This window comes from Petromyzon marinus, unplaced genomic scaffold (genome assembly GCF_048934315.1).
Source record: "Petromyzon marinus isolate PM22_M1 ecotype Great Lakes invasive population unplaced genomic scaffold, UKy_Petmar_22M1.pri1.0 PM_Scaffold_387, whole genome shotgun sequence".
In the NCBI taxonomy this organism is placed as follows: Eukaryota; Metazoa; Chordata; class Hyperoartia; order Petromyzontiformes; family Petromyzontidae; genus Petromyzon; species Petromyzon marinus.
In genome coordinates, this window is record NW_027423376.1 from 47,388 (window position 1) to 72,374 (window position 24,987).

The 24,987-nt window shown below is 57.6% G+C and overlaps 1 pseudogene; it reads right to left on the reverse strand.

The window, feature by feature from the left end:
- Positions 1-821: 821 nt before the first annotated feature.
- LOC142923287 (neuroligin-4, X-linked-like) overlaps positions 822-24,987 on the reverse strand; it is a 29,907-nt pseudogene continuing 5,741 nt past the window's right edge.

Genomic DNA, 24,987 nt, shown 5'->3' on the forward strand with positions numbered 1-24,987 from the left:
AACCCTATGACCCGACCTCATCACCCAAACCCCTCCCACCCCGCCCCCCAGAGTTGTACAAGTCTCAGTGGTGGCACCCACCCACCCATCCACCCACCCACCCATCCACCCACCCATCCACCCACCCTCCCCACCCTCCCCACCCACCACCAACTCCTCCTCCTCTCCCAGTGCCGCTGGCTCCTCGCTTCACATCCACCGCACCCCCCCACCGCACCCCGCTTTGTCTTCCCTCCCGTCTGTTCCACCACCACCACCACCACCACCGCGACCACCTCTATGACCTCCACCATCACCGTCGCATCCATCGCCTCCGCCACCTCCACCATCTTCACCATCACCGTCGCCTCCACCGCCACCACCTCCACCACCACCACCACCACCACGACCTCTATGACCTCCACCATCACCGTCGCTTCCATCGCCTCCGCCGCCTCCACCATCTTCACCATCACCGTCGCCTCCACCGCCTCCACCGCCACCACCACCTCCACCACCACCACCACCACCACCACGACCTCTATGACCTCCACCATCACCGTCGCTTCCATCGCCTCCGCCACCTCCACCATCTTCACCATCACCGTCGCCTCCACCGCCTCCACCGCCACCTCCACCACCACCACCACGACCTCTATGACCTCCACCATCACCGTCGCATCCATCGCCTCCGCCACCTCCACCATCTTCACCATCACCGTCGCCTCCACCGCCTCCACCGCCACCACCTCCACCGCCTCCACCGCCACTACCACCTCCACCGTCTCCACCACCTCCACCGCGACCTCCGTGACCTCCACCATCGCCGCCCCGCCCCCGCCCGGCTCAGACGCGTGTGGTCGAGCGCGAGTGCGGCAGCGTGCCGCTGCTGAACGCCGCCCCGGCCATTGCGGGCAGGGGCTGCCCGGCGGCTCCCGCTCCGCCCCCCCCGAACGGAGCGCCGACCCCGAACGCAAGCAGCTGCTGCTGGAAATGGGCGTTCTGCAGCGAGGACGATCCTCCTCCGCCTCCTCCTCCTCCTCCTCCTCCTCCTCCTCCGCCTCCTCCTCCTCCTCCTCCTCCTCCGCCGCCTCCTCCTCCTCCTCCGCCTTGCCCGCCCGGGGAGCCGAGGCCCGCCAGCGCGTTGGGCACCATCGTGATGGCGCCGGGCGCCATGAGCGGGATGTCGTCCGGAGAGCGTCGCAGCGCCAGCGAGTAGTCGGGCGGGAAGTCGCCGTACGACGCCGGGGTCGGCCCGTCGCACGGCCCGCCGCCCCCGTTGGGGCCGAGGCCTCCGCCGCCGACGAGGCCGCCGCGGTCGCCGTGCTTCAGCTGCAGGGCCATCAGCTCGTCGGCCACGTGGCCCGCCCCGTTGCCGTGCTGCGGGCTGCGGAGGCGGCCGCCGCCGATGACGCCGATTGCTCCACCGCCTCCGCCGCCACCGCCGCCTCCTCCTCCTCCGCCGCCGCCGCTGCCTCGCAGCAGCAGCAGCTGCTGCTGCTGCTGCCCGAGGTGCTGGTGGTGCACGTGGTGCTGCTGGGGCTGGTGGAGCTGGTGGTGGTGGTGGTGGTGGTGGTGGCTGTTGCCGCCGCCGCCGCCGCCGCCGCCGCCGCCGCCGCTGTTGTTGTTGTTGTTGTTGTGGCCCACCACGAAGCGCTTGTCCCGGCGGTAGTAGAGAGCGGCGAAGGCGAGGATGTTGAGGAAGAGCAGCGAGGCGCCAACAGCGATCGTCACGCTCAGCTCCGTGCTGTAGTCCCGCTGGTTCTCCAGCAGCGACGAGCCGCCGCCGCCGCCGCCGCCGCCGCTGTCGCTGTTCCACTCGTCCGAGGGGCCCGTGGGCCTCGGAGGGAAGACCTTGGTGGGGCCCGGCCGCCACGGGTGGGCGGTGCGGCCGTCGGGGGAAAGCGGGGGCGCCCGTGTCGTCGGAACGTCTGGCAAGTTGTGCAGGTGGGGCACCAGCTCCAGCCAGAAGGCCACCTGGGTGGGTGGGTGGGTAGGGGGGGTGAGAGGGCGTGGGTGTGTGGTGTGTGTGTCACTGTGTGTGTGTCACTGTGTGTGTGTGTCAGTGTGTGTGTCACTGTGTATGTGTCACTGTGTGTGTGTGTGTGTCACTGTGTGTGTGTGTGTGTCACTGTGTGTGTGTCACTGTGTGTGTGTGTGTGTGTCCGGCAAAACAACCCCCTACCTCCTCGCGGTGCCGGACGGGCAACTCTGTCGTGGACAGCGCTGTGGGGGGAGATCCAATTTTGATTGGCTCCTCCCCTCATGGCATATGTATCCACCACAGGGGCTAAACGGGGGCTCTGGACGGGTGCGAGGGGCTGGTAACCCCTCCACCTTCAATTAATTACCACGAAACTACGAATTAAACTTAAATATGTAACAACTAAGCTTGTGCCGGAGGCCCCGGGGGGCCAGGCGTCTATGACGTCTCCTGGCCAAACCCCAATTGGCGGAGCCAGGAGATTGAATACCTACCCTCGGGGCTACTCCAGAAACAACGAAAAGCCACTACGGTTGGCCACGTGGAATGTTCGAACGCTCACTGCAGAGGAGAGGCTGCCACTCCTCCGTCGGGAGCTGGACCGGTACCGCCTGGATCTATGCGGCATTCAGGAGGTCCGGTGGACCGGCTCTGGCTCCTGCCACCATGAGGGGTGGACAGTTCTCTACTCGGGGCAGCAGACTGCCAAACAACAGGGTGTGGGTCTTCTTTTGAACAAAAGAATGAAGGGGGCGTGGGATCGTGGCGGTGAGGTGTGGGAAGCTGTAAGCCCCAGGCTACTTTGGGCTCGCCTTCCCATCAACCGGAGGCGAGGAATGGTGGTCGTGGTTACTTATGCCCCCACCGAAGATGAACATCCGTGGAGGGATGCAGGCAAAGCCGATGAGTCAGATGCCTTCTATGACCTCCTGTCACAGGTGCTGGCTAAAGTGGCCCCTCGGGATAGAGTCATCATGTTGGGTGACTTCAATGCCCGAGTTGGTCATGATACTGGCACCTGGCATGGAGTGATTGGATGGCATGGGCCAGATCAGCACAATAACAACGGTAGGAGGCTGCTAGATTTTTGTGCAGCCCATGGGCTTGTAATTACCAACACGCTGTTCCGGCATCGGCGCATCCACACAACATCATGGATGCATGCCGGGTCCAAGCAAGAACATCTGCTGGACTACATAGTGACGGACCAGCGAATGCGAGCCCATGTCCTTGACACCAGGACCTACCGTGGAGCTGATCTGCCCTCTGACCATCGACTAGTCATCTGTAAGATGCGCCTGCCATTCTTCCACTCCGGTGGTGGGTGTACACCCAGGACCCCATTCCAACCTAAAGTGGCCTGGTCTCAGTTATCTGATGAAAGTTGCAAGCGAGAATTTCATCATCGCTTGCGGCTGGGATTGGCATCGTCCCCGACTCCTCCTGATGTCGAGGGTAAATGGGCGAGGTTTAGGACTGTGACTCATGCAGCTGCAATGGCTGCTTTGGGTACGCGGTCCAGACCTCCCCAGACACCCTGGATGACAGAGGAGTTGTTCACGATGGTTGAGAAAAAGCGACAGGCCCACTGTCATCGGCTACAGAGTCCCACGTCAGAGAATGAGGAGGCTTACCGCAGCCTTCGCTCGGAGGTTCGGAGAGCCGTGAGGCGCTGCAAGGATGGGTGGTGGTCGCGGGTTGCTGAGGAGATGGAGTCTGCCTCAGTGGCCCGTGATCACAAATCTCTATTTAACTCCATCAAAAAAGTAACCTGCAGCGCCACACCTATTACCATCATTAGGGGAAAAAACGGCGATCCAATTTCCGACCCCCAGGAACAGGTTCGCAGATTTGCTGAGCATTTCTGTGAGGTCCTGGGGGAGGGAAAATCCCTCAGCCAGGAAAACATCGTGGCACAAAGTGAGGATGACCCTGCTGAGGCTGCGGTGCCTCAAATATTGGATGAAGTCACCCCCTGTGAGTGGCTGGCTGAGGTGCCATCTGCTGAGGAAGTATTGAAGGCGATCCGGAGTCTGAGACCAGGAAAGGCAGCGGGCAGAGATGATCTTCCAAGCGAAATGCTGAGGGAGGGTGGCGTTTGTGCACAGACTGCCCTATATGACATCATAACAACAGTCTGGACCACTGGACGGGTTCCACAGGATTGGAAGGATGCCCTGGTGGTCCCCCTTTTTAAGAAGGGGGACCGCACAGACTGTAACAACTACAGGGGCATCTCACTCCTCAGTGTGCCGGGAAAGGTCCTGGCAAGGATTATTCAGCATCGCCTTGCCAGGCACGCTGAGGAGAGGCTTGCGGAGCCCCAATGCGGTTTCAGGAAAGGGCGGTCCTGCACAGATGCCATATTTTCTGTCCGTCTGCTACAGCAGAGGTGTAGGGAATTCCAACAAGACCTACATCTCTGCTTTATTGACCTGGTCAAGGCCTATGATACCATCAGTAGGCCTGGGCTCTGGGTCGTTCTTCGTGCTTTTGGAGTACCTGACCCTCTGCTCACGATCATTAAGGACCTTCATGATGGTGAGCGGGCCCGGGTAAAACTACGTGGCCGGGAGTCACGGCCATTCCCTGTACACCTTGGGGTGCGACAGGGATGTCCTCTGGCTCCCACATTATTTAACATCTATTTTGACCACGTAGTTCGTGAAGCCTTCAATAGCTGTACCGGGGGAATCTCCATATGGTACAGATATAATGGGAGGCTAATCGATGCCCGGGTGCGGTCAAGGGATGGCTCCCTATTGCTCAACCACGTTATGTATGCTGATGACTTGGTAATAGCTGCTCAGTCAGAGGAGGAGTTGGAGACGCTGCTGCTGAGACTGGAGCGTGCCACTAAGAGGTGGGGCCTTACCATCAGCCCCACCAAAACCAAGCACCTGCCTGGGTATTTTGTACCATCGGACACTCCACCCCCACAACTCCCAATCGGTGATGGGGCAGTTGTGGAGAGAGTGGAGAGTTTCCCATACCTGGGCAGTGTGCTTATGACTGGCACCAGTTTAACCGCAGAGGTCTCACTCCGAATCAGTCGAGCGGCAATATCTTTTCATCGGTTGCGTAACGCTGTGTGGAAGCTACCTGGTCTGTCGCTCCGCACTAAGCTTCAGGTCTTCTCGGCCACGGTCATTCCCTCCCTTCTCTACGCTTGCGAAACGTGGACCCCCCTAATGGAACATCTTCGCCGGTTAGAAACATTTAGGCTGGCCTGCCTACGATCCATCCTGGGTTTAACCAGACTGGATTGTGTGAGGAGCTCACAAATCCTTGAAAGATCTGGGCAGGGTCCCATCGGTGAGCTCCTCCGGCAGGCAAGGCTGCGATGGCTGGGTCATGTAGCCCGCATGCCCAGCCACCGCATGCCGAAACAGCTTTTGTTTGGCCGGATTGAGGGGGCTAAGCGGGCGCGGCACGGGCTAGAGAAGAGATGGAGTGATGTGGTACAGGAGGACGTGGAGCTGAGTGGACTTGCCGATGACTGGTACCAGCGGTGTCAAGATCGGCCTCTGTGGAGGAGGCTCGTGAAGGATGCTACTGGGCAGTTGGAGGCAGTCGCCCTCCAACAACAACGGAGGGCGGAGGAGCGACGCTCACAACAGCGAGCGGAGCGCCGGGTGGCTAAAGCACAGCAGGTTGGCACAGTAGGGGGCACAGGTGGTGCATCAGCCAGTCATCTCAGTCAGTCGACCCGTGGCACCTGGGTCTGCCCCGTGACCTCCTGCCAGCGGGCGTTCGACACTTCACGTGGCCTCAGGGTGCACATAGCCTGGCACAAGCGTCGTGGTGACGTCACCGCCACTTAGTGGCGAATGGCGGTTGTTGTTGTTGTTGTTGTGTGTGTGTCACTGTGTGTGTGTGTCACTGTGTGTGTCACTGTGTGTGTGTGTGTGTCACTGTGTGTGTGTCACTGTGTGTGTGTGTCACTGTTTGTGTCACTGTGTGTCACTGTGTGTCACTGTGTATGTGTGTCACTGTGTGTGTCACTGTGTGTGTGTGTGTCACTGTGTGTGTCACTGTGTGTGTATATGTGTGTGTGTCACTGTGTATGTGTGTCACTGTGTGTGTCACTGTGTGTGTGTGTCACTGTGTGTGTGTCACTGTGTGTGTGTGTGTGTCACTGTGTGTGTGTGTCACTGTGTGTGTGTCACTGTGTATGTGTCACTGTGTGTGTGTGTGTCACTGTGTGTGTCACTGTGTGTGTATGTGTGTGTGTCACTGTGTATGTGTGTCACTGTGTGTGTCACTGTGTGTGTGTGTCACTGTGTGTGTGTGTGTGTCACTGTGTGTGTGTGTCACTGTGTGTGTGTGTCACTGTGTGTGTGTGTCACTGTGTGTGTGTGTGTCACTGTGTGTGTGTCACTGTGTGTGTGTGTGTCACTGTTTGTGTCACTGTGTGTCACTGTGTGTCACTGTGTATGTGTGTCACTGTGTGTGTCACTGTGTGTGTGTGTGTCACTGTGTGTGTCACTGTGTGTATGTATGTGTGTGTGTCACTGTGTATGTGTGTCACTGTGTGTGTCACTGTGTGTGTGTGTCACTGTGTGTGTGTCACTGTGTGTGTGTCACTGTGTGTGTCACTGTGTGTGTGTGTCACTGTGTGTGTGTCACTGTGTGTGTCACTGTGTGTGTGTGTGTCACTGTGTGTGTCACTGTGTGTGTGTGTGTGTCACTGTGTGTGTCACTGTGTGTGTCACTGTGTGGGTGGTGGGTGGGGGTGAGAGGGCGTGGGTGGGTGTGTGTCACTGTGTGTGTCACTGTGTGGGTGGTGGGTGGGGGTGAGAGGGCGTGGGTGGGTGTGTGTCACTGTGTGTGTCAATGTGTGTGTGTGTCACTGTGTGTGTCACTGTGTGGGTGGTGGGTGGGGGTGAGAGGGCGTGGGTGGGTTTGTGTCACTGTGTGTGTCACTGTGTGTGTGTGTCACTGTGTGTGTCACTGTGTGTGTGTGTCACTGTGTGTGTCACTGTGTGTGTGTGTCACTGTGTGTGTCACTGTGTGTGTCACTGTGTGTGTGTGTCACTGTGTGTGTCACTGTGTGTGTGTCACTGTGTGTGTCACTGTGTGTATGTGTCACTGTGTGTGTCACTGTGTGTGTGTGTGTCACTGTGTGTGTCACTGTGTGTGTCACTGTGTGTGTGTGTGTCACTGTGTGTCACTGTGTGTGTGTCACTGTGTGTGTCACTGTGTGTGTGTGTGTCACGGCAAAACAACCCCCTACCTCCTCGCGGTGCCGGACGGGCAACTCTGTCGTGGACAGTGCTGTGGGGGGAGTTCCAATTTTGATTGGCTCCTCCCCTCATGGCATATGTGTCCACCACAGGGGCTAAACGGGGGCTCTGGACGGGTGCGAGGGGCTGGTAACCCCTCCACCTTCAATTAATTACCACAAAACCACGAATTAAAGTGAAATATGTAACAACTAAGCTTGTGCCGGAGGCCCCGGGGGGCCAGGCGTCTATGACGTCTCCTGGCCAAACCCCAATTGGCGGAGCCAGGAGATTGAATACCTACCCTCGGGGCTACTCCAGAAACAACGAAAAGCCACTACGGGTGGCCACGTGGAATGTTCGAACGCTCACTGCAGAGGAGAGGCTGCCACTCCTCTGTCGGGAGCTGGACCGGTACCGCCTGGATCTATGCGGCATTCAGGAGGTCCGGTGGACCGGCTCTGGCTCCTGCCACCATGAGGGGTGGACAGTCCTCTACTCGGGGCAGCAGACTGCCAAACAACAGGGTGTGGGTCTTCTTTTGAACAAAAGAATGAAGGGGGCGTGGGAGCGTGGCGGTGAGGTGTGGGAAGCTGTAAGCCCCAGGCTACTTTGGGCTCGCCTTCCCATCAACCGGAGGCGAGGAATGGTGGTCGTGGTTACTTATGCCCCCACCGAAGATGAACATCCGTGGAGGGATGCAGGCAAAGCCGATGAGTCAGATGCCTTCTATGACCTCCTTTCACAGGTGCTGGCTAAAGTGGCCCCTCGGGATAGAGTCATCATGTTGGGTGACTTCAATGCCCGAGTTGGTCATGATACTGGCACCTGGTCTGGAGTGATTGGAGGGCATGGGCCAGATCAGCTCAATAACAACGGTAGGAGGCTGCTAGATTTTTGTGCAGCCCATGGGCTTGTAATTACCAACACGCTGTTCCGGCATCGGCGCATCCACACAACATCATGGATGCATGCCGGGTCCAAGCAAGAACATCTGCTGGACTACATAGTGACGGACCAGCGAATGCGAGCCCATGTCCTTGACACCAGGACCTACCGTGGAGCTGATCTGCCCTCTGACCATCGACTAGTCATCTGTAAGATGCGCCTGCCATTCTTCCACTCCGGTGGTGGGTGTACACCCAGGACCCCATTCCAACCTAAAGTGGCCTGGTCTCAGTTATCTGATGAAAGTTGCAAGCGAGAATTTCATCATCGCTTGCGGCTGGGATTGGCATCGTCCCCGACTCCTCCTGATGTCGAGGGTAAATGGGCGAGGTTTAGGACTGTGACTCATGCAGCTGCAATGGCTGCTTTGGGTACGCGGTCCAGACCTCCCCAGAGACCCTGGCTGACAGAGGAGGTGTTCAGGATGGTTGAGAAAAAGCGACAGGCCCACTGTCATCGGCTACAGAATCCCACGTCAGAGAATGAGGAGGCTTACCGCAGCCTTCGCTCGGAGGTTCGGAGAGCCGTGAGGCGCTGCAAGGATGGGTGGTGGTCGCGGGTTGCTGAGGAGATGGAGTCTGCCTCAGTGGCCCGTGATCACAAATCGCTATTTAACTCCATCAAAAAAGTAACCTGCAGCGCCACACCTATTACCATCATTAGGGGAAAAAACGGTGATCCAATTTCCGACCCCCAGGAACAGGTTCGCAGATTTGCTGAGCATTTCTGTGAGGTCCTGGGGGAGGGAAAATCCCACAGCCAGGAAAACATCGTGGCACAAAGTGAGGATGACCCTGCTGAGGCTGCGGTGCCTCAAATATTGGATGAAGTCACCCCCTGTGAGTGGCTGGCTGAGGTGCCATCTGCTGAGGAAGTATTGAAGGCGATACGGAGTCTGAGACCAGGAAAGGCAGCGGGCAGAGATGATCTCCCAAGCGAAATGCTGAGGGAGGGTGGCGTTTGTGCACAGACTGCCCTATATGACATCATAACAACAGTCTGGACCACTGGACGGGTTCCGCAGGATTGGAAGGATGCCCTGGTGGTCCCCCTTTTTAAGAAGGGGGACCGCACAGACTGTAACAACTACAGGGGCATCTCACTCCTCAGTGTGCCGGGAAAGGTCCTGGCAAGGATTATTCAGCATCGCCTTGCCAGGCACGCTGAGGAGAGGCTTGCGGAGCCCCAATGCGGTTTCAGGAAAGGGCGGTCCTGCACAGATGCCATATTTTCTGTCCGTCTGCTACAGCAGAGGTGTAGGGAATTCCAACAAGACCTACATCTCTGCTTTATTGACCTGGTCAAGGCCTATGATACCATCAGTAGGCCTGGGCTCTGGGTCGTTCTTCGTGCTTTTGGAGTACCTGACCCTCTGCTCACGATCATTAAGGACCTTCATGATGGTGAGCGGGCCCGGGTAAAACTACGTGGCCGGGAGTCAGAGCCATTCCCTGTACACCTTGGGGTGCGACAGGGATGTCCTCTGGCTCCCACATTATTTAACATCTATTTTGACCACGTAGTTCGTGAAGCCTTCAATAGCTGTACCGGGGGAATCTCCATATGGTACAGATATAATGGGAGGCTAATCGATGCCCGGGTGCGGTCAAGGGATGGCTCCCTATTGCTCAACCACGTTATGTATGCTGATGACTTGGTAATAGCTGCTCAGTCAGAGGAGGAGTTGCAGACGCTGCTGCTGAGACTGGAGCGTGCCACTAAGAGGTGGGGCCTTACCATCAGCCCCACCAAAACTAAGCACCTGCCTGGGTATTTTGTACCATCGGACACTCCACCCCCACAACTCCCAATCGGTTATGGGGCAGTTGTGGAGAGAGTGGAGAGTTTCCCATACCTGGGCAGTGTGCTTATGACTGGCTCCAGTTTAACAGCAGAGGTCTCACTCCGAATCAGTCGAGCGGCAATATCTTTTCATCGGTTGCGTAACGCTGTGTGGAAGCTACCTGGTCTGTCGCTCCGCACTAAGCTTCAGGTCTTCTCGGCCACGGTCATTCCCTCCCTTCTCTACGCTTGCGAAACGTGGACCCCCCTAATGGAACATCTTCGCCGGTTAGAAACATTTAGGCTGACCTGCCTACGATCCATCCTGGGTTTAACCAGACTGGATTGTGTGAGGAGCTCACAAATCCTTGAAAGATCTGGGCAGGGTCCCATCGGTGAGCTCCTCCGGCAGGCAAGGCTGCGATGGCTGGGTCATGTAGCCCGCATGCCCAGCCACCGCATGCCGAAACAGCTTTTGTTTGGCCGGATTGAGGGGGCTAAGCGGGCGCGGCACGGGCTAGAGAAGAGATGGAGTGATGTGGTACAGGAGGACGTGGAGCTGAGTGGACTTGCCGATGACTGGTACCAGCGGTGTCAAGATCGGCCTCTGTGGAGGAGGCTCGTGAAGGATGCTACTGGGCAGTTGGAGGCAGTCGCCCTCCAACAACAACGGAGGGCGGAGGAGCGACGCTCACAACAGCGAGCGGAGCGCCGGGTGGCTAAAGCACAGCAGGTTGGCACAGTAGGGGGCACAGGTGGTGCATCAGCCAGTCATCTCAGTCAGTCGACCCGTGGCACCTGGGTCTGCCCCGTGACCTCCTGCCAGCGGGCGTTCGACACTTCACGTGGCCTCAGGGTGCACATAGCCTGGCACAAGCGTCGTGGTGACGTCACCGCCACTTAGTGGCGAATGGCGGTTGTTGTTGTTGTTGTGTGTGTCACTGTGTGTGTCACTGTGTGGGTGGTGGGTAGGGGGGTGAGAGGGCGTGGGTGGGTGTGTGTCACTGTGTGTGTCACTGTGTGTGTGTGTCACTGTGTGTGTCACTGTGTGTGTGTGTCACTGTGTGTGTCACTGTGTGTGTCACTGTGTGTGTGTGTCACTGTGTGTGTCACTGTGTGTGTCACTCACTGTGTGTGTCACTGTGTGTGTCACTGTGTGTGTCACTGTGTGTGTCACTGTGTATGGGTGTGTGTCACTGTGTGTGTCACTGTGTGTGTTGTGGTGCCACGCCAGCGAAGGCACTCCGCCGAAACCGGGGCCGTCGCTGCGCCGCTGCGACCGAGAAGCCAGCCGGCTCCCGTCACAGCGCTCTCCCCGCCACCTCCCCCAAGTACACACAAAGACAAAGATCCCCCGTGTAGCCTTAACAGACTGTCGGAGCAAGTGCTGTTAGCGAGCACCTATGAAGGCCGGAACGGCACACGAGGGGGTGGGTGGCCAGCACCACGCCCTACCGCCTTTGACTCCCCAGTGGCGATGTTTACACACTGCACCAGGTACTCATTTGAGGCTGAGTCGACCTAGGGGAGGCCCGGGACCGGTTCAGATAATCGTCACCGGTGTTGGCCGTGAGCGGGAATCGAACCCGGGTCGCTGGGTTCGTAGCGCAGCGTAGCGCTAACCGCTACACCACCGCTCCCCACTCACATAAACACACACACACACACTCACGTAGGGCCTCGTGGTGGAGGGGGGGCACCTGCCCTGAGTTTTTACCTGAGAGACCCCCTCGTGGGGGTGCTCCACGGTTTCTCAGGGCCAGGGAATTGGCAGGCCCCCCCCCCCCCAGGCCAAATGGCACTGCAGCGCCGTGGCTTAACTTAAAGTTAAATGACCACGGCGAACTCGCTGAGAACCACAGTGAGGAGATGCCCAAGACACACGCGGACACAGCAGGCAGGTGAGGAGCGGGGCAGCGCGGGTTAAACGTCTCTACCCATGGTGCACCACTGATTAACGTCTCTACCCGTGATGCACCACGGGTTAACGTCTCTACCCATGATGCTCCGCGGATTAACGTCTCTACCCACGATGCACCGCGGATTAACGTCTCTACCAGTGATGCACCACGGACTGACGTCTCTACCCATGATGCACCGCGGGTTAAACGTCTCTACCCATGGTGCACCACGGATTAACGTTTCTACCCGTGATGCACCACGGGTTAACGTCTCTACCCATGATGCACCGCGGGTTAAACGTCTCTACCCATGGTGCACCACGGATTAACGTCTCTACCCGTGATGCACCGCGGATTGACGTCTCTACCCATGGTGCACTACGGGTTAACGTCTCTACCCATGATGCACCACGGATTAACGTCTCTACCCATGATGCACCACGGACTGACGTCTCTACCCATGATGCACCGCGGGTTAACGTCTCTACCCATGATGCACCAATGATTGACGTCTCTACCCATGATGCAGCGCGGATTGACGTCTCTACCCATGATGCACCACGGATTAACGTCTCTACCCGTGATGCACCGCGGATTGACGTCTCTACCCATGATGCACCATGGATTGACGTCTCTACCCATGATGCACCATGGGTTAACGTCTCTACCCATGGTGCACCGCGGATTAACGTCTCTACCCACGATGCACCGCGGGTTAACGTCTCTACCCATGATGCACCGCAGATTAACGTCTCTACCCGTGATGCACCACGGGTTAACGTCTCTACCCGTGATGCACCACGGATTAACGTCTCTACCCATGATGCACCGTGGATTAACGTCTCTACCCACGATGCACCGCGGGTTAACGGCGATGATGCCGCACCGGCTCGCTTATTGAGTCGGTGCACTTGGTTAAACAATGGGGGGGGGGGGGCGGAGCGTCGGAGAGGGGGGGTGATCGGATTGGATAAGAGGCCAACGGGTCGGCGACGCGGGGGCTTTGAAGCTGAGCATAAAAAGGGACGGTTTTGGAAAGCACGGGGTCGTTCTCGCTGGGGATCATCAACTGGAGACGGGGAGCGAGGAGCCGTCACCTCACTGTTAGAGAACAGCCAGATTCCCTTTATGGCATCATCTTTCCGCCTGACCCCCCCAACGCTGCGAGGTCGGACCGTGAGTACAGGGAGGAGAGGTGAGACAAGAGGGGCGAAATTCTGAGAGAGAAAGCGAGAACAGAGAGCCGGCGGGCCGATTGAGTGTCAGGCAGTAAGAGGGATAGGTTCGACCCGTCCTGCTTGGTCTGCACTGACAGGCGCGGTCCGGTTTGTTTATCCGTGGGGAATGAATCGTCCGTAGAGTATAAACCGTGCCGTGTTGTCTCTGTGAGCGCGGAGGGGAGTGCGTGGTGTGGCGAGCCTGCGCGCCGTGGTTTCTGTGTTTACACACGGGTGTGTAATTTCGCCCGCGTGTGCACGCTCTCCGTGGCACGTTAACCCGTGAGCGTGGTTTCTGTGTCTACGCACGGGTGTGTAATTTTACTCCCACGTGCGCACGCTCTCCGCGGCACGTTAACCCGTGAGCGTGGTTTCTGTGTCTACGCACGGGTGTGTAATTTTACTCCCACGTGTGCACGCTCACGGCAGCACGTTAGCCCGTGAGCGTGGTTTCTGTGTTTACACACGGGTGTGTAATTTCGCCCGCGTGTGCACGCTGTCCGTGGCACATTAACCCGTGAGCGTGGTTTCTGTGTTTACACACGGGTGTGTAATTTCGCCCGCGTGTGCACGCTCTCCGCGGCACGTTAACCCGTGAGCGTGGTTTCTGTGTCTACGCACGGGTGTGTAATTTTACTCCCACGTGCGCACGCTCTCCGTGGCACGTTAACCCGTGAGCGTGGTTTCTGTGTCTACGCACGGGTGTGTAATTTCGCCCACGTGTGCACGCTCGCCGTGATTGTAAAGGGGTTAGTGCAGCCAGTTCAATCGTGCTCCGAGGAGCAGCAGCGAAGGGGGGAGAGCAGGAGGACGGTGGGTCATGGGAGAACGGGGAGACGGGGGGGGGGGCAGTCTCCCTAACAGTGTCACTGTGTGTGTGTCACTGTGTGTCACTGTGTCACTGTGTGTGTCACTGTGTGTGTGTCACTGTGTGTGTCACTGTGTGTCACTGTGTCACTGTGTGTGTCACTATCTGTGTGTCACTGTGTGTGTCACTATGTGTGTGTCACTGTGTGTCTGTGTCACTGTGTGTGTGTCACTGTGTGTCACTGTGTCACTGTGTGTGTCACTATGTGTGTGTCACTGTGTGTGTGTCACTGTGTGTCACTGTGTGTGTGTGTGTCACTGTGTGTGTGTCACTGTGTCACTGTGTTTGTCACTGTGTGTGTGTCACTGTGTGTGTGTCACTGTGTGTGTGTCACTGTGTGTGTCACTGTGTGTATGTGTGTCACTGTGTGTGTGTGTCACTGTGTGTGTGTCACTGTGTGTCACTGTGTGTGTCACTGTGTGTGTGTGTCTGTGTGTATGTGTCACTGTGTGTCACTGTGTCACTGTGTGTGTGTCACTGTGTGTGTGTCACTGTGTGTGTCACTGTGTGTGTCACTGTGTGTGTGTCACTGTGTGTGTGTCACTGTGTGTGTCACTGTGTGTGTGTGTCACTGTGTGTGTGTCACTGTGTGTCACTGTGTCACTGTGTGTGTGTCACTGTGTGTGTCACTGTGTGTCACTGTGTCACTGTGTGTGTCACTGTGTGTGTGTCACTGTGTGTGTGTCACTGTGTGTGTCACTGTGTGTGTGTGTGTGTCTGTGTGTGTGTGTCACTGTGTGTGTGTCACTGTGTGTCACTGTGTGTGTCACTGTGTGTGTGTGTCTGTGTGTATGTGTCACTGTGTGTCACTGTGTCACTGTGTGTGTGTCACTGTGTGTGTGTCACTGTGTGTGTCACTGTGTGTGTCACTGTGTATATGTCACTGTGTGTGTGTCACTGTGTGTGTGTCACTGTGTGTGTCACTGTGTGTGTGTGTCACTGTGTGTGTGTCACTGTGTGTCACTGTGTCACTGTGTGTGTGTCACTGTGTGTGTGTCACTGTGTGTGTGTCACTGTGTGTGTGTCTGTGTGTGTGTGTGTCACTGTGTGTGTGTCACTGTGTGTGTGTCACTGTGTGTGTCACTTTGTGTGTGTCTGTGTGTCACTGTGTGTGTCACTGTGTGTGTGTCACTGTGTGTCACTGTGTCACTGTGTGTGTGTCACTGTGTGTGTGTCACTGTGTGTGTCACTGTGTGTGTGTCACTGTGTGTGTCACTGTGTGTGTGTGTCACTGTGTGTGTCACTGTGTCACTGTGTGTGTGTCACTGTGTGTGTGTCTGTGTCACTGTGTGTGTGTCACTGTGTGTGTGTGTCTGTGTCACTGTGTGTCACTGTGTGTGTCACTGTGTGTGTGTGTGTCACTGTGTGTGTGTCACTGTGTCACTGCGTGTGTTACTGTGTGTGTGTGTCACTGTGTGTCACTGTGTGTGTTTGTCACTGTGTGTGTGTCACTGTGTGTGTCACGGTGCGTGTGTCACTGTGTGTGTGTCACTGTGTGTGTGTCTGTGTCACTGTGTGTGTGTCACTGTGCGTGTGTGTCTGTGTCACTGTGTGTGTGTCCGTGTCACTGTGTGTGTCACTGTGTGTGTGTCAATGTGTGTGTGTCTGTGTCACTGTGTGTGTGTGTCACTGTGTGTATGTGTCTGTGTCACTGTGTGTGTGTGTCACTGTGTGTGTCACTGTGTGGTCTGGAGTGATTGGAGGGCATGGGCCAGATCAGCTCAATAACAACGGTAGGAGGCTGCTAGATTTTTGTGCAGCCCATGGGCTTGTAATTACCAACACGCTGTTCCGGCATCGGCGCATCCACACATCATGGATGCATGCCGGGTCCAAGCAAGAACATCTGCTGGACTACATAGTGACGGACCAGCGAATGCGAGCCCATGTCCTTGACACCAGGACCTACCGTGGAGCTGATCTGCCCTCTGACCATCGACTAGTCATCTGTAAGATGCGCCTGCCATTCTTCCACTCCAGTGGTGGGTGTACACTCAGGACCCCATTCCGACCTAAAGTGGCCTGGTCTCAGTTATCTGATGAAAGTTGCAAGCGAGAATTTCATCATCACTTGCGGCTGGGATTGGCATCGTCCCCGACTCCTCCTGATGTCGAGGGTAAATGGGCGAGGTTTAGGACTGTGACTCATGCAGCTGCAATGACTGCTTTAGGTACGCGGTCCAGACCTCCCCAGAGACCCTGGCTGACAGAGGAGGTGTTCAGGATGGTTGAGAAAAAGCCACAGGCCCACTGTCATCGGCTACAGAATCCCACGTCAGAGAATGAGGAGGCTTACCGCAGCCTTCGCTCGGAGGTTCGGAGAGCCGTGAGGCGCTGCAAGGATGGGTGGTGGTCGCGGGTTGCTGAGGAGATGGAGTTTGCCTCAGTGGCCCGTGATCACAAATCTCTATTTAACTCCATCAAAAAGTAACCTGCAGCGCCACACCTATTACCATCATTAGGGGAAAAACGGTGATACAATCTCCGACCCCCAGGAAGAGGTTTGCAGATTTGCTGAGCATTTCTGTGAGGTCCTGGGGGAGGGAAAATCCCTCAGCCAGGAAAACATCGTGGCACAAAGTGAGGATGACCCTGCTGAGGCTGCGGTGCCTCAAATATTGCCTCAAATATTGGAAGAAGTCACGCCCTGTGAGTGGCTGGCTGAGGTGCCATCTGTTGAGGAAATACTGAAGGTGATCCGGAGTCTGCGACCAGGAAAGGCAGCGGGCAGAGATGATCTCCCAAGCAAAATGCTGAGGGAGGGTGGCGTTTGTGCACAGACTGCCCTATATGACATCATAACAACAGTCTGGACCACTGGACGGGTTCCGCAGGATTGGAAGGATGCCCTGATGGTCCCCCTTTTTAAGAAGGGGGACCGCACAGACTGTAACAACTACAGGGGCATCTCACTCCTCAGTGTGCCGGGAAAGGTCCTGGCAAGGATTATTCAGCATCGCCTTGCCAGGCACGCTGAGGAGAGGTTTGCGGAGCCCCAATGCGGTTTCAGGAAAGGGCGGTCCTGCACAGATGCCATATTTTCTGTCCGTCTGCTACAGCAGAGGTGTAGGGAATTCCAACAAGACTTACATCTCTGCTTTATTGACCTGGTCAAGGCCTATGATGCCATCAGTAGGCCTGGGCTCTGGGTTGTTCTTCGTGCTTTTGGAGTACCTGACCCTTTGCTCAGGATCATTAAGGACCTTCATGATGGTGAGCGGGCCCGGGTAAAACTACGTGGCCGGGAGTCAGAGCCATTCCCTGTACACATTGGGGTGCGACAGGGATGTCCTCTGGCTCCCACATTATTTAACATCTATTTTGACCACGTAGTTCGTGAAGCCTTCAATAGCTGTACTGGGGGAATCTCCATATGGTACAGATATAATGGGAGGCTGATCGATGCCCGGGTGCGGTCAAGGGATGGCTCCCTATTGCTCAACCATGTTATGTATGCCGATGATTTGGTAATAGCTGCTCATTCAGAGGAGGAGTTGGAGACGCTGCTGCTGAGACTGGAGCGTGCAACTAAGAGATGGGGCCTTACCATCAGCCCCACCAAAACTAAGCACCTGCCTGGGTATTTTATACCATCGGACACTCCACCCCGACAACTCCCAATCGGTGATGGGGCAGTTGTGGAGAGAGTGGAGAGTTTCCCATACCTGGGCAGTGTGCTTATGACTGGCTCCAGTTTAACAGCAGAGGTCTCAGTCCGAATCAGTCGAGCGGAAATATCTTTTCATCGGTTGCGTAACGCTGTGTGGAAGCTACCTGGTCTGTCGCTCCGCACTAAGCTTCAGGTCTTCTCGGCCACGGTCATTCCCTCACTTCTCTACGCTTACGAAACGTGGACCCCCCTAATGGAACATCTTCGCCGGTTAGAAACATTTAGGCTGGCCTGCCTACGATCCATCCTGGGTTTAACCAGACTGGATTGTGTGAGGAGCTCACAAATCCTTGAAAGATCTGGGCAAGGTCCCATCGGTGAGCTCCTCCGGCGGGCAAGGCTGCGATGGCTGGGTCATGTAGCCCGCATGCCCAGCCACCGCATGCCGAAACAGCTTTTGTTCGGCCGGATTGAGGGGGCTAAGCGGGCGCGGCACGGGCTAGAGAAGAGATGGAGTGATGTGGTACAGGAGGACGTGGAGCTGAGTGGACTTGCCGATGACTGGTACCAGCGGTGTCAAGATCGGCCTCTGTGGAGGAGGCTTGTCAAGGATGCTACTGGGCAGTTGGAGGCAGTCGCCCTCCAACAACAACGAAGGGCGGAGGAGCGACGCTCAGAACAACGAGCGGAGCGCCGGGTGGCTAAAGCACAGCAGGTTGCCACAGTAGGGGGCACAGGTGGTGCATCAGCCAGTCATCTCAGTCAGTCGACCCGTGGCACCTGGGTCTGCCCTGTGACCTCCTGCCAGCGGACGTTCGACACTTCACGTGGCCTCAGGGTGCACATAGCCTGGCACAAGCGTCGTGGTGACGTCACCGCCACTTAGTGGCGAATGGCGGTTGTTGATGTTGTCACTGTGTGTGTGGCACTGTGTGTGTGTGTCACTGTGTGTGTGTGTCTGTGTCACTGTGTGTGTGTGTGACTGTGTGTGTCACTGTGTGTGTGTCACTGTGTCACTGTGTGTCACTGTGTGTGTCACTGTGTCACTGTGTGTGTCACTGTGTGTGTCACTGTGTCACTGTGTGTGTCTGTGTGTCACTGTGTGTGTGTCTGTGTGTGTGTCTGTGTTTGTAGTGTAGTGGTTAGGTGGGGAGCGATAGTGTAGCGGTTAGCGCGCTGCGCTGTGAACCTGGCGACCCGGGTTCGATTCCCGCTCACGGCCAACACCAGTGACGATTATCTGAACCGGTCCCGGGCCTCCCCTAGGTCGACTCAGCCTCAAATGAGTATCTGGTGCGGTGTGTAAACATCGCCACTGGGGAGACAAAGGCGGTCGGGCGTGGTGCTGGCCACCCACCCCCTCGAGTACCGTTCCGGCCTTCATAGGTGCTCGCTAACAGCACTTGCCCCTACAGCCTGTTAGAGGCTACACGGGGGATATTTATCTTTTGTCGATGTGTGTGGGTGGGTGAGTGTGCAAGTTGGCACAGTAGGGGGCACAGGTGGTGCATCAGCCAGTCGTCTCAGTCATCTCAGTCAGTCGACCCGTGGCACCTGGGTCTGCCCCGTGACCTCCTGCCAGCGGGCGTTCGACACTTCACGTGGCCTCAAGGTGCACATGGCCTGGCACAAGCGTCGTGGTGACGTCACCGCCACTTAGTGGCGAATGGCGGTTGTTGTTGTGTGGGTTAGTGTGGGTGTGTGTGCGTGGGTGGGTGGGTGTATGTGTTAGTGTGTGTGCGGGTGTGTGTATGTGTGTGTGTGTTGGTGTGTGTGCGGATTAGTGTGGGTGTGTGTGGGTTAATGTGTGTGTGTGTGTTGGTGTGTGTGCGGGTGGGTGTATGTGTGTGTGTTGGTGTTGGTGTGTGTGTGTGTGTGCGTCAGTGGTTGTGTGGATGCGTGAATGCGTGTGTGGGTTTTCACGATGTTGCGCGGATGCGCCGATGCTGGAAAAGCGTGCTGGTCGCTTAAGGCCCATGGGCTGATCTGACGCGTGCCTTCACAATCACTCGGGCCCAGGTGCCGGCGTCATCGACCCACCCGGACATTCAAGCCACCCGACCAGGGTCGCCTATTGACGCGGACGCGCTTGCTTCAAAGCGCCGTTGGCAGCTACGCAACTTGTGTCACACACACACACACAGACATCACAATTCACTTACTAATCTCCCTCGACGTAATCTCCGCCACGTTAGCGCGATTGACGTCGGCTCGCGTCCGGGGACGGAAATTCCTTTCCGGCTCAGACCCCCGCCTACTTGCCCATCGCCACGTTAATGAACCGCCTCCTTTCGATTGAAAGCTTTCGTGACTGCAAGGATTCATCTTCTTTGGTTCTTTCGGTGAAGTCGCCGCCACGTAGAACGAAGGCCGCTCGTGTTGTGGCTGAAACGTCGTGAGAATATTATCGTGTTATTGTGTTATTTTAGCAATTTGTTATTTTATTCTCATTCTACGTGGTGGTGACTTTACCGAAAGAGCCAAAGAAGATGAACCTCCTCCCGTTGCAGCAGCTCCCTCGCGCTGGAAGACCGACCGCTCGCGTTGCGATCAAAACGTCGTGATATATTATTTATTGTTCTGCTGTGGTTGTCACACCTGATGACGATTGCTGTGGTTGTCCCCCACCTGATGACGATTGCTGTGGTTGTCCTACCTGATGACGATTGCTGTGGTTGTCTTGATGACGATTGCTGTGGTTGTCCCACCTGATGACGTTTGCTGTGGTTGTCCCACCTGATGACGATTGCTGTGGTTGTCCCACCTGATGACGATTGCTGTGGTTGTCTCACCTGATGACGACTGCTTGTGTCGCGATCGAAACGTCGCGACCTATTGTTCTTCTACCTACATGAGTCTACCGGAAGAACCAAGCGGTTCAGTCCCGTATAATAGAGGTCTTTTGGCTCAGACATACTTTACGCCTTCTGACCCCAAAAGACATCTATTATGGATGATATTGGTGGCGAAAGCCTCCCACGTCTTAAACTAGAGGGTAGCCTCTATGGCCGAGGAGAGACCCTTCAAGCTCGCACCAGAGACACGGCAGGCCTCGTTGCAACCCTCTGTTACTACCGCCACAGCCACCACCCTCCACCACCACCACCACCACCGCCATCTCCACCACCACCGCCATCAGGATACCGGCACTACCACTACGGCGCCTGCCTCGTCGGAGCGGTAGTGCCCCCCCCGTTGTAACGGCACTACCACTACAGCGCCCACCTCGTCGGAGCGGTAGTGCCCCCCCGTTGTACCGGCACTACCACTACAGCGCCCGCCTCGTCGGAGCGGTAGTACCCTCCCCCGTTGTACCGGTACTACCACTACAGCGCCCGGCTCGTCGGAGCGGTAGTGCCCCCCCCCGTTGTACCGGTACTACCACTACAGCGCCCTCCTCGTCGGAGCGGTAGTGCCCCCCCCCCGTTGTACCGGTACTACCACTACAGCGCCCTCCTCGTCGGAGCGGTAGTGCCCCCCGTTGTACCGGTACTACCACTACAGCGCCCTCCTCGTCGGAGCGGTAGTGCCCCCCCGTTGTACCGGTACTACCACTACAGCGCCCACCTCGTCGGAGCGGTAGTGCCCCCCGTTGTACCGGCACTACCACTACAGCGCCCTCCTCGTCGGAGCGGTAGTGCCCCCCGTTGTACCGGCACTACCACTACAGCGCCTGCCTTGTCGGAGCGGTAGTGCCCCCCGTTGTACCGGTACTACCACTACAGCGCCCGCCTCGTCGGAGCGGTAGTGCCCCCCCCCGTTGTACCGGCACTACCACTACAGCGTCCACCTCGTCGGAGCGGTAGTGACCCCCCGTTGTACCGGTACTACCACTACAGCGCCCTCCTCGTCGGAGCGGTAGTACCCTCCCCCGTTGTACCGGCACTACCACTACAGCGCCCTCCTCGTCGGAGCGGTAGTGCCCCCCGTTGTACCGGTACTACCACTACAGCGCCCTCCTCGTCGGAGCGGTAGTGCCCCCCCGTTGTACCGGTACTACCACTACAGCGCCCACCTCGTCGGAGCGGTAGTGCCCCCCGTTGTACCGGCACTACCACTACAGCGCCCTCCTCGTCGGAGCGGTAGTGCCCCCCGTTGTACCGGCACTACCACTACAGCGCCTGCCTTGTCGGAGCGGTAGTGCCCCCCGTTGTACCGGTACTACCACTACAGCGCCCGCCTCGTCGGAGCGGTAGTGCCCCCCCCCGTTGTACCGGCACTACCACTACAGCGTCCACCTCGTCGGAGCGGTAGTGACCCCCCGTTGTACCGGTACTACCACTACAGCGCCCTCCTCGTCGGAGCGGTAGTGCCCCCCGTTGTACCGGCACTACCACTACAGCGCCCGCCTCGTCGGAGCGGTAGTGCCCCCCCCCGTTGTACCGGCACTACCACTACAGCGCCCGCCTCGTCGGAGCGGTAGTACCCTCCCCCGTTGTACCGGCACTACCACTACAGCGTCCGCCTCGTCGGAGCGGTAGTGACCCCGCGTTGTACCGGCACTACCACTACAACGCCCTCCTCGTCGGAGCGGTAGTGCCCCCCGTTGTACCGGCACTACCACTACAGCGCCCTCCTCGTCGGAGCGGTAGTGACCCCGCGTTGTACCGGCACTACCACTACAGCGCCCACCTTGTTGGCGCGGTAGTGCCCCCCCGTTGTACCGGCACTACCACTACAGCGCCCACCTTGTTGGCGCGGTAGTGCTCACGCACGCGCGGCTTGAGGCCGATGTGCAGGTAGTGCTGGTCCTTGGGGTTGTACTTGGACCAGGCCACCTCCTCAAAGCGGTTCGGCTTCGTGTGGATGAACTTGGTGTCCTGCGGCACCGGCAGGTTCGGGTCGCTGGGGGGGGGGGGCACGGTGGGGGGGGGCACGGGGGGAGACAAATACTTGAGCCACGTCACGTCGCCACGGCGCCCGTGCCAGGCTAGGTGCACCGCTTTGAGGCCGTCACGTGAAGTGTCGAAGGTTCTCGGCTGGCGAGGGAGAGGTCACGGGACAGACCCGGCAGGTGCCACGGTGTTGGCCGACTGAGATGACCTGTAGATGCACCACCAGCTGTACCCCCCTCCTCTACTGTGCCAGGCTAGGTGCAGGAGGAGGTCACGTGACAGACCCAGCGGGTGCCATGGGTCGACCGACTGAGATGACCGGTAGATGCACCACCAGCTGTACCCCCCTCCTCTACTGTGCCAGGCTAGGTGCAGGAGGAGGTCACGGGATAGACCCAGCAGGTGCCACGGGTCGACCGACTGAGATGACCGCTAGATGCACCACCAGCTGTACCCCCCCCCCCTCTACTGTGCCAGGCTAGGTGCAGGAGGAGGTCACGGGACAGACCCAGCGGCTCGACCGAGATGACCAGCCGAAGCTGTCACCTGCGCCGACCAAAACACGCACTGACCCCCCCCCCCCTTCCCCCCACCCCCCCCCCTCACCCCCCCCCCCCACCTTCTCCACCGTGCGGTCCGTAACCCCCCCCCCCCCCTCCCACAAAAAGCTCCATCCCTCACATCCTCCTCCATCCCACCCCCGTTCCCCCCAACACCCCCTACCGGGCTCACCCGGTCTTGGCAAAGTTGCTCCAGTAGGTCATGATGACAGCGCTCAGCATGACGTCGTTCTTTGAGAAGTTGCAGGGGAAGAGCTCGGTGGGGCCCACCATGGGCACGCCGAACACGTACGGGATCTCGTCTCCGTGCGCCGCGTCCGCCCAAGCGGGCTTCATCTCGCTCTGGCAGTGGTGGTAGAAGGCGTAGACGTAGGTGGGCGAGCCGTACTGCGCGTGGAGGTCGGCCGTGGCGACGGCGGGCGCCACCCACTGGTGGTCCGTGAAGAGGGCCAGCAGCGTCTTGCGGCGCGTCTCCGCGTTGTCGCGGTCCGCCCAGTCGGTGTACATGAACTTGATGGTCTCGCGGAGCTCGTCCTTGCTCTGCTCGGCCGGCGGCGTGGGGTGGTGGTGGCGTGGTCGGGTTAATGGGGGTCGGGCGCGCGGTTGGTCGGGCGGGGGGATGCGGTGGGTGGAAGGAAGGAAGGCGGTGGTGGTCGTGGTGGATGTGATGAAGGTGGCGGTGGTGGATGTGATGAAGGCGGCGGTAGTGGTCGTGGTGGATGTGATGAAGGTGGTGTTGGTGTTGGTTGTGGTGGATGTGACGAAGGTGGTGGTGGTCGATGTGATGAAGGTGGCGGTGGTGGATGTGATGAAGGTGGTGGTCGTGGTGGATGTGATGAAGGTGTTGGTGGTGGTGGATGTGATGAAGGTGGTGGTCGTGGTGGATGTGATGAAGGTGGTCGTGGTGGATGTGATGAAGGTGGCGGTGGTGGATGTGATGAAGGCGGCGGTAGTGGTCGTGGTGGATGTGATGAAGGTGGTGTTGGTGTTGGTTGTGGTGGATGTGATGAAGGTGGTGGTGGTGGTCGTGGTGGATGTGATGAAGGTGGCGGTGGTGGATGTGATGAAGGTGTTGGTGGTGGTGGATGTGATGAAGGTGGTGGTCGTGGTGGATGTGATGAAGGTGGCGGTGGTGGATGTGATGAAGGTGGTCGTGGTGGATGTGATGAAGGTGGTGGTCGTGGTGGATGTGATGAAGGCGGTCTTGGTGTTGGTTGTGGTGGATGTGATGAAGGTGGTTGGTGTTGGTCGTGGTGGATGTGATGAAGGTGGTGGTGGTGGATGTGATGAAGGTGGTCGTGGTGGATGTGATGAAGGTGGTGGTCGTGGTGGATGTGATGAAGGTGGCGGTGGTGGATGTGATGAAGGTGGTCGTGGTGGATGTGATGAAGGTGGTGGTCGTGGTGGATGTGATGAAGGCGGTGTTGGTGTTGGTTGTGGTGGATGTGATGAAGGTGGTTGGTGTTGGTCGTGGTGGATGTGATGAAGGTGGTGGTGGATGTGATGAAGGTGGTCGTGGTGGATGTGATGAAGGTGGTGGTCGTGGTGGATGTGATGAAGGTGGCGGTGGTGGATGTGATGAAGGTGGTCGTGGTGGATGTGATGAAGGTGGTGGTCGTGGTGGATGTGATGAAGGCGGTGTTGGTGTTGGTTGTGGTGGATGTGATGAAGGTGGTTGGTGTTGGTCGTGGTGGATGTGATGAAGGTGGTGGTGGTGGATGTGATGAAGGTGGTCGTGGTGGATGTGATGAAGGTGGTGGTCGTGGTGGATGTGATGAAGGTGGCGGTGGTGGATGTGATGAAGGTGGTCGTGGTGGATGTGATGAAGGTGGCGGTGGTGGATGTGGTGGATGTGATGAAGGTGGTTGGTTGTGGTGGATGTGATGAAGGTGGCGGTGTTGGTTGTGATGGATGTGATGAAGGTGGTGGTTGTGGTGGTGTGAGGAAGGTGGTGGTGGATGTGATGAAGGTGGTGGTCGTGGTGGATGTGATGAAGTTGGCGGTGGTGGATGTGATGAAGGTGGCGGTGGTGGATGTGATGAAGGTGGTTGGTGTTGGTTGTGGTGGATGTGATGAAG